The sequence below is a fragment of the Amborella trichopoda genome, chromosome 2 (genome assembly GCF_054954075.1).
Source record: "Amborella trichopoda isolate Santa Cruz 75 chromosome 2, AtrichopodaSantaCruz75HAP2 v2.0, whole genome shotgun sequence".
NCBI classification, from domain to species: domain Eukaryota; kingdom Viridiplantae; phylum Streptophyta; class Magnoliopsida; order Amborellales; family Amborellaceae; genus Amborella; species Amborella trichopoda.
Window position 1 is genome coordinate 46,628,994 of NC_142337.1, and position 10,009 is coordinate 46,639,002.

A 10,009-nucleotide genomic window follows, 5' to 3' on the forward strand; every position below is an offset into this window, starting at 1 on the left:
AAATTCAAGAGACAAACAGTCCATAAAACCATGGTATCACTCACCATCTAGGGTCATTGCGTATTTGAGGACAGAATATGGAATTCCATAAGCAGCTCTATAGAGTAAAGGAGCATTTACTACAAGGCAGGATTTCAGAGCATCCTGCTATATTTATTGGAAACATTAAGTGAATCAGAATGACGCACATTTATGAGTTATTTTTATGTCCCAAGATTGGAGATTATCATAAAGAAAGGAAATCCAAAGAGAAAGTCATGCAACAAATTCTTCTAATTCGTTGGACTTAGTACAACACTAAATAGTATGGGTATGACATTCTTATAAGAAGATAGACCTTGATTTTGTAAAGAAAAGAACCAAAATCAAACACAACTTAATAGACTTCCAAATAAGGTGAACTGTACATAGTTTTGAAATAATTACTATCGACTGAAAGCTTTCTAGAGACAATCATGTTGCCAAAACTTTTAATTTCTTATTAATCCCTGCAGAATAATTTCCTCAATACTGGACTGAAATATTAATTAGAGAAATAGTGGAACCTAGAACATATCACAAAGTATTATGCCCTCTTTTGCCTTCTAAACATATGCTGGATCTTATTTGCAAATTGAAACCCCATCTTTGTCAGTTACTTCCTAACCCTCTCAGGATTCAAAGGTCAGTACAACAGCAGAAATATTATAATCATGCATGTTTATATAGATTTGGAGATATGCATATTCATCGAGGGTGATATATCACCAGGTATAATATGCATGTTTATAGAGAATGCTTCATCGCCAGGTATAACATGCACGTTCATAGAGAGTGGCACATTGATCACTGGGTATATGAAGCACACGTATGTAGAAGCAACAATGAAGGTGATTAAATATGATGCACCACTTATTCAGCATCACATTGTTTGCACACGACCACGTGATGGTTGTCAATATTAGAAAAGCATAAGTAGGCTTGCGAAATCATCCATAACTACTTCATTGTCCAAACTTTTTGCAAAGACCACTGCAAATGCAGAACCCTTAGTTTTAATAGTAGTAGTAGTAGTAGCAGTAGTACGTTTAGTAATAATAACAATAAAAAAGCTCAATGTGCACCTCTACTATTCAAGCAAAATCATCAAAACTGAGAAGATGTGACATTTTTCTAGGATAGTCAATAATATTTAGGGAGCAAAGAATTGAGGCTCAAAACTATCTTCAACACACATTTATTTGCTAACCTGTCTCTAAATTCAAATTCATGTTTACACTAAAAGAAGGGCTTAAACAATTGACTCTCCAAGACTATTCCATCTTGCTAGCAATCCCATAACGTTCAAAGAGTGTCATCCAATACATAAAGGACAAATATGAACCTGGAAGGTGCTTAAGACCTCTTGGAAGAGAGCACATTCTATTTATGTCCTCCATATTGCACTTTACATGCAACAAAGCTATATTAGGCATTACACCATACCCGTTAGAAGAAAATAAGACACCTTCACCATCTGTGAAATGACCCCCACCCTTAGTTTACAGAATGCCTTAACAGAAAGGCTCCTACAACAAACTCTATTCAAACTAATTAGCCAAGAGAGGCCCAAACCCAGTTTACATACATATCTATGCATCTATGTCAATCCCCCAGACATCACTCCCTCTAGTGGACACAAGTACATTTAGAAAGCATGTTTACACATAGATAACTGTTGAATGTGGTGCTCCATAGCCACATGTACAGTTTCTCCAATAAAACCATCCATGGCTCCAATTCGAAGTCTAAATATGTGTTCCTCCACTTTTGCAGACTCAAAGCATCATAATGAGCACCAAAAGAATATTTTACGTGCTCCTGATCATAGCTGTAGTCAGTGATTAAACATTTTTACATTTAAGATGGACACATAACATAGATATGAAATTTAAACAGTTGGTTAAGCCACACCAAAGTTTTCAAGCGTACGTATCATAGAGAATAAACATACAAATTTAAGTTATTCAAGCTACCATAGAGAATAAATCTACAAGCCAGTGTTGCATGTACCTTATTTTGTCTGGTCAAGTCTTTCATTTCCATAAGCACATAAGAAACCCAAGCAACAATTACACATGCTCACGAGTTCCCTTCTAGAGAAACTACATTAAGATGTAGTTATTGAATATATTTCTTGTCTCAGCTTTCAGGGAAATGTTAACCACTTTGTGGGATGATCTGCCCCTCATCAAGGTGCAATTCTCACCACAGATTTGGAAGATTAGTGAGTCAATAACCTCCTTGGAACACATGAAAATAAAGAAACCTATTAATGAGATAAGATTTGTCATCAAAATGTGGAGTAGCTTAGACCCCTATAAGACACCCCAAGACAAAGAGATACCTTGATGACTAAAATGCATGAGGGAACTAAACTTTTTTAAAGCATACACATGTATCAATATTCTTCCACTCAGGAATAGCAGAAGTTACAAACAGTTATATGTAATATCTAGCGGATTTAAAATTATCAAAGAATATAATACTTAATGAGTCGACCACCTCAATAATTTTACTTCGCATGTCTTCCCCCAGCACGTCAACCAGCAGACCTTCACTTCTTAATGAATGGATTGCCTTCCCTCGAAAATGTCTCAAAGGATGCCTGAGACCCACAACAACTCTCGAAACTCTTGCCTAACAAGCAAACATTAGCAACCACACTAGCCCTCAGAAATGAAGCATAATCCATTCATTAAATTTGCAACTCTTTTAAACTATTTAAAGATACCTAACTGCAAAAAAAAAGCTCAGTACTCCCTCCACAAACTTGAAGTTCAACTGGACGATCTCATTATTACGCTCAGGTAGGTCTAATAAGAGTGAGGACTTTAAACTTTCTCTTAACCCACCCCAAGCCCGGTTAAAGGATGTGGGTTGCGTCAGGTAGGCAGCCAGCATAAAACTTTGCCACATCTCAACATGAATCCTGAACCTATAATAGAAGAACATGATTCATGTAGCCGACCCCAAATAATTGGGATATGACTTGGATGATGATGATGATGATCTATTATGCTCAGGAATAGTATATAATGCCGAAATATATTAAATGTTAAAGTTGTTACCACATGTATGCAAACCATAATCAACAGAAATTTATATTACTAACCGTAATTTTAATATAAATGCAGATGATTTCAAAATAAATTATGGGAGATTGAAGACTGCATTTATATCACAATGGTCATTAAAAAGACTGCTGGCTTAAAATAACGAGTCAATTTCAACAGCACAAATGAGGAGCATTTCAAGCAGAAAGAACATGCAGAAAATTACTGCAGAGTATTCTTTATACAATGTTGGAAAAGTCCAACTGTGCAATAGTTATTACTTGGGTTGTTGTGACTTCAAAATGTTCTGAATATGTCATCTTAATACATGAGAGATCTCTCTGTTAATGATTTAGCGGAGGCATGTAGGAAATACTTTAATTGTTCAAATGCAACACCACTGCATTAAGATCATATAAACTCTCTTAAACACCAATAAGCTAAACCACCATTTCAATTGCATAGAATCATTACAGACAAATATTTTTAACGACCATGACAAGCTTATCCTAAGATTGCATCAGTCCCCATTCCCCAAGCTACCTGATGTTCAAAAGATGCCAAGCTTTTGAAGAAAATAATAAGTTCTGAGGTCCCAAATTGTTACTAAAACTCTAAATATACTGAATGAACCTCAGACAGCAGGATGTCATCCACTCTAGTGAAAATTAAAATGTCTCAGAGACAGCAGTATGATAAATATCCGAAAAAATTGCAAGGTATTTTAGTAAAATCCATGGAAGTACAAAGGATTGTAGCAAACACAGCAAAAGGACAGACAAGTAGATGAAAGTGTGAACGATTTGTGCAATTGTGACAAACAAAATTTGAATTGGGAACTGTCACAAGATTGCAATACATGAATCATTGAGCAGAATGTTCCTCATAACTGCCTCATAATGTGTTATCAGCCCATCCTTGGACAAGAGTGTTATCTTTGTTTTTTATTCCGATGTACAGGGTCTCCCAACCATTTAGTATAGCATCAGCTAGAAAGCATTTTTTGAGCTGTAAAGACCACCTATCCTGTGGGCTGCCTGATTCTTTTTGTAACTCATACACACAATACAACAGGTAACTGTTTCCAGGAAAAAAAACTGGCTGATAATGTGAATAAATGCTACAAGGATCACAACAGACCAGCCAGTTCAATTCTGCAAGGAACTTTGTGAACGATAAGTTACATATCCCTATTCCATCCCTATTCCATTCCATCACAGATGCAATTGCTTATGACTATAATCTTTATAAATGCTTAAATTCTTGTTTCTCTTAACTCTAAATTATAAACACTATTTTTTGTCTTTGAAAGAGAATCGCCAATTTGCGACTTAGCAAGTTGACTCAGTACAAGCCAATATTGTTTCTTTAAACATGCTTGAAGGAAAAGAATTTGCACTTGAACAACTCAATTTCATAGAACTCGTAATATAATAGTAGAAGGTAGAGGATGAATAGATTGACGCTTGCAAATGAGGTGATCGAGAAGAACTAGAGAGTCTAACTCTGCTGGGTGTAGCATCACATTGGGGATAGGAACAATAGTCAATCATATTATTCATTAGTGGCGCTGCAAGTATGCACAGATAACCAAGTGTATCAAGAAGCCAAATGCAATAGGAAGTAAGAGGAATCTGGGAAGCAACCATGGCACTGATATGTACGTCTCATTTCTACAAACAGTAAAAACTAAATTCTAAACTTTTTATATGACAGTGAAGGATCGAAAATCAAACATTATGTATGTCTCATTTCTACAAACAGTAAAAAATAAATTCTAAACTTTTTAAATGACAGTGAAGGATTGAAAATCAAACATCCTCACAATGTTAACGAAGTGCCGGAAAAAAATAGGAAAGCTGTGTTATGTTAATTTACTTCTCAATCATCATCATCATCAGCATCGTCATCATCGTCAAAGCCTTTTCCCAACTAATCAGATTCGGCTAATTTACTTCTCAATCATATGGGATCCATATTCCATCATGTTATATAGATTGCTAAATAATTCAATCACAGAAAAGAAGAAGAAAGGAACTCAGAGCATATACGTAGTTCGCCTATATACAGCCTACATCCACGAAGAAGGAAAAAATACGGTTTTTTCTTTTCTTTTTTATGATAGCCTTCTTACAATTTATAAGTTGATGAGAAGATCCCAAAAATAAAGGAAATGCCCAAGCACACGGCTTTCACATGGTATGCTAGCTCTACACGGTATGCCAACTATATACCGTGTTAACACTTCCCCTCAAGTTGGTGCAAATAGATTTAAAGCACCCAACTTGGTAAGAATCTGTTTAAGCCTCCCTTTTTCAACAGCTTTGGCAAAGATATTCGCAAGTTGATTTCACTGCTGATATATGGAGTTTGAATTACTTTAGCTTGAACTTTTTCCCTGACGAAATGACAGTCAACTTCGATGTGTTTGGTTCTTTCGTGAAAAACTGGATTGGAAGCGGTGTGGATTGCAGCTTGATTGTCACAATACATTTTGATTGGAGAACCATGTATAAAACCAAGTTCTTGGAGGAGAGCTTTAAGCCATATAACTTCACATGCAATGGATGTCATAGCTCGATATTTTGCTTCAGCACTAGAACGAGCCACAACATTTTGTTTCTTGCTTTTCCAAGTAACAAGATTTCCACCAACAAATGTGCAGAAACCAGTAGTCGATTTCTATCTGGGATTCTCAGACCAATCAGCATCACAATACCCAAGAATATCAACTTGACGATTTTTATGCATCCAAGTTCCATTACCAGGAGAACCCTTGAGGTATCTTATGATCTTCTCGACAGCTTCCATATGAGAAGCACAAGGAGCATGCATGAATTGGCTCACCATACTTACAGTATAAGTTATATCCGGTCTTGTGATGGTAAAATATATTAATTTTCCTACCAACCGTTGATACCTTCCAATATCTTTAAGAGGTTAACCGTCTTCAATAGTTAACTTAGAATTCATTTCAATAGGAGTCTCACTAGGTTTAACTCCTAATTTGTCAGTTTCTTTCAAAAGATCAAGAGTATATTTCTTTTGGGAGAGAAAAATAACCTTTCTTGAATAAGCCACTTCAACTCCCAAAAAATACCTTAATTTGCCCAAATCCTTTAGGTCGAAAACATGGTCAAGGAAATTCTTAAGATGAGTAATACCTTGGGCATCATCCCCAGTGACAATGATATCATCGACATAAACAAGAACCACAACACTTCCATTTTCCCCTTTTTTTACAAACATAGATGAATCTGCATTATATCTTTTAAAATTATATTTTTCTAAGGAAGAGCTTAACTTTGCATACTAGGCCGTTAACACGGTATACAGTTGGCATACCGTGTAGAGCTGGCATACCGTGTGAAAATCGTATGCCTGGGTGTTTCTTTTATTTTTGAGATCTTCTCATCAACTTATAAATTGTAAGGAAGCTATCAAAAAAAAGAAAAAAAAACCATAGTTTTCCTTCCTCGTGGAAGTAGGCTGTGTATAGCCGAACGACGTATATTCTCTAAGTTCTTTTCTTCTTCTTTTCTGTAAATGAATTATTTAACTTGGTATCAGAGCAAGATTTTTGGGAACTTATTTGGTAGAGCAGCTGGTCTCATTCTTCTCAGATTTTGGTAGAGCAGTTTGGTCTCATTCTTCTGAGGCATTTGCGGTTTTATGCTCTCTCTGATTTGTGATTTGGCCTCCAAAATTTTTCTGGTCTCCCTTTCTCTCTCTTTCATTTCTCTTCCCAGGTAAAGTTGCTATGCACAGGAAAGGCAAAGTTTCCTGTATACATCAAAAGGAGAAAGAGGTATACTTTTTTGAAAAGGGAAAGAGGTGGTCCATAGGGACCATATTATATCAAAAGTATGTTGGAGCAAACTTTTCATATTTGAATGGTGTTTTGGTATTTTAAAGAGATCAGCAATAGGTATTCCTTTAACCTTATTTTTTGTGTGCCTCTCCTAAGGTCAGTGATTTTATTTTGACTACATTCATTTTTTTCATCATGGCTGAAAATTCAAACCCAAATGACTCAAATCCAAACCTCGAAATTACTACTGAGGTCTTGAAAGGAGGAATAAATTATCATTTTTGGTCAAACTCAGCCCAATTATTTATAAGTGGAAAAAACAAGTTGGGGTATTTGACCAGCTCTAAGAAACCTCTTGAAAGAGATGAACCATCCTATGAAGACTGGCAAACCAATAATGACTTAGTCAAATCTTGGTTTCTTCCTACTACTGCTGCAGTTTGGAATAAAACCAAGGATGTTTATGGTAGAATAAATAATGCCTCCAAAATATATCAAATTAGGCAAGAAATAATGAATTTAAAAAAGGGTGAGCAAACATTTGGAGAGTTAATTGGTCCTGTGCATGGTTTATTTGATCAACTTAAATACTATTTGCCTACTACTTACTATAAGAAAAGATCAAGAGATGACATTTGCTTTTCTGTCTGTTCTTGGTTCTGAATATGAAAGTCTTAAGAGTCAAATTCTCCTCACATCCACCATGCCTAATTTCAACACTGTTTTCAAAATTGTGTCAAGAGAAGAAACTGTAAAGAAGTTATGACTGAAACTCCAAAAGATAATCTTGACAGATCAGCCTTGAAATCTGAAGCTAATGAAGACACTGAAAAAGTTTCTAGTTCTAAGGTTTTTATTACGCATGGTAAAGGATGTAATTCAAATTGTCCCTACTGTCATGAATGCAAAAAAAAAGACACTCTAAAGATAATTGTTGGAAACTCCACCCAGAGAAGAAAAAACAATTTCTTCAAAAAAAGAACGCTTCCAACATTGCTGAAAATAATGCCCAACAAACCCTTGAGAAGCTGGCACAACTTGTTCAAAATTTTGGTAAGGCTTTTGTTGCTTCAAATTCACAAGATTCCATCAATGTTCTAGATAATACAGCATTGCTCTCTCAGTCTTTTGATTCTTGGATTATTGACTCAGGTGCCACCGACCACATGGCTGGCACTGATACAATTTTATCCAATTTTGATAATCTCCTAAAAATGGTCCTGTCACCATTGCCAATGGCTCTATTATAGCTATGGAAGGAAATGGAAAAATACAACTTTTCACTAATTCTTCCAACTCAAATGTTCTGTTTTTACCGAAATTTTCATCAAATCTTCTTTCAGTCAGTAAAATTACTCATACTCACAATTGTGATGTCATCTTTACACGACCAATGTTACTTTTTAGGACCGAGCCACAGCGAGGAATATTGGTGAGGGACAGTTGGAACGAGGTCTATACATTTTGGATACAAATTGCAAGGCTTTGGTGACTTCAAAGGAGTAGGTAACTGATTGTCATATGTGGCATCGGCGTTATGGCCACCCATCAGACAAAGTTCTTGGTTCATTATTTCCTAGTTTACACTTGGATTCTAAAGACTGCGATATTTGCGTTATGCTAAGCAAATCAGATTTCCTTTTAAAACTTCAGACTGAAAATCATTATCTATTTTTAGTTTGATTCATTCCGATGTTTAGGGTCCCGCTCCTGTTACCTCATATTTAGATCCTAGAAAGTGCAAATGTGTAATTGATGTCATGATATTTTGTAATGGTAGTATCTTGCCAAACAAAGTTGTGTGTGTGAATATATTATTGAGAACAGAGTATAACAAGTGAGAGAGATAAACAATAGAACAGAGACGATAGCAGACAGAGAAAAATGGAGGTTCAGATCAGGTTAGGGAGAAAGAAGTAATAGAAGAAACCTGGATGAGAGCAGATAAGGCACTGTCATCGCCATGGCAATCACCATGCTCCAAGTTAAGGTATGCAGTGGCACCCTTGCACAGCTCCCCTCCTGACATCTCCACCGCCTGCAGCTCCGCACATTTGGTGCCCTGTGCATAAAGGAACCCCTCCCCCACTACACGCTCTCCCCTCGCAATCACGCAACCAAAATTCGGATGCGGGGATGTGCACCCTGCCGACTTATCTGCGATGCCCGCAGCCCTCTGCATGTGAGTGGCGTCTAACGCATGGCCACTGAACGGTGTACCCCCCAAAGCAAGTGCCAGAGCACCACAGGATAAGGCCATGGGTGGTGATGGGGTGGGTTCTAGTTTGTAAAACAGTCCGCTACTCAATCGCTGCTACAAGCCTGCAATTTATCAGAGAGCTTGGCTTCTATATTCTCTGTGTAGAGAAGACGACTGTAACAACAGATAACCAAAATGAGAATTTCTTCAAATATTTGTTTTGTAGCTTTCTGGTGTGGGGGCGGCGGAGAGAGAAATAATTCAAATCTGAACCGTGAATTTAGAGGGAGACTTCAAAGCTGAACTGTAAATTTAGAGAGTTCAAGGCTGAATGGTGAATTTAGAGAGAGTGTGTTCAAGCTGAGTCATGGATAGAGAGAGAGAGAGAGAGAGAGAGGTGAGAGGGAAACAGGGGAAGTGAAGCGAGAGGCATGAGAGAGTGAATCGAAGCTCAAGCGAAAAGCAAGAGCGATTGGGAATGCTGAAATGTTTCTGCGTAGCGGGACGTACCTGGCAAAATCAATGGTGTGAAATTTTTATTCAAAAAAAATAAAATAGTTAGCCTTTAAATTTGGAAAAGTTCTTGCAATCTTTTTCCTTTTTTTTATAGAAATAAAGTTACATTTATCCTCATTGTCCATTTTATTTTGGTTTATATAAGTGTGAGGCTCTAAACAATCAAGTTAGGGCTAAAAGATGTTGTTTAGATGCCCAACTATTCTCAAATTGATCATCTTGACCCCAAGATGCATAGACATGAAAAAAAATGGATTTCAAGTTTCGAAAATAATACATTATATTTTTTTTATCATTAATTTTCAAGATTTTCAAGTTTTCATAGATTTGCTCGATCTATACTATTTTTGAAGCTTTAAATTTTATAATTAGAGATGAAAACATATTTTAAGGCTATCACAAATATTT

At 36.4% G+C, this 10,009-nt stretch overlaps 1 pseudogene across 1 annotated transcript in view; it reads right to left on the reverse strand.

Moving 5' to 3' along the window:
• Positions 1–9,607, reverse strand: part of LOC18441030 (riboflavin biosynthesis protein PYRR, chloroplastic-like) — a 30,052-nt pseudogene extending 20,445 nt beyond the window's left edge. Inside the window, exons 1-3 of the transcript XR_016050632.1 lie at positions 8,816–9,607; positions 2,524–2,658; positions 45–144 (exon numbers count right to left, since the gene is read on the reverse strand). The product of XR_016050632.1 is annotated as a riboflavin biosynthesis protein PYRR, chloroplastic-like (transcript). The remainder of the gene's footprint in view (positions 1–44; positions 145–2,523; positions 2,659–8,815) is intronic.
• Between the last annotated feature and the right edge of the window lie 402 nt (positions 9,608–10,009).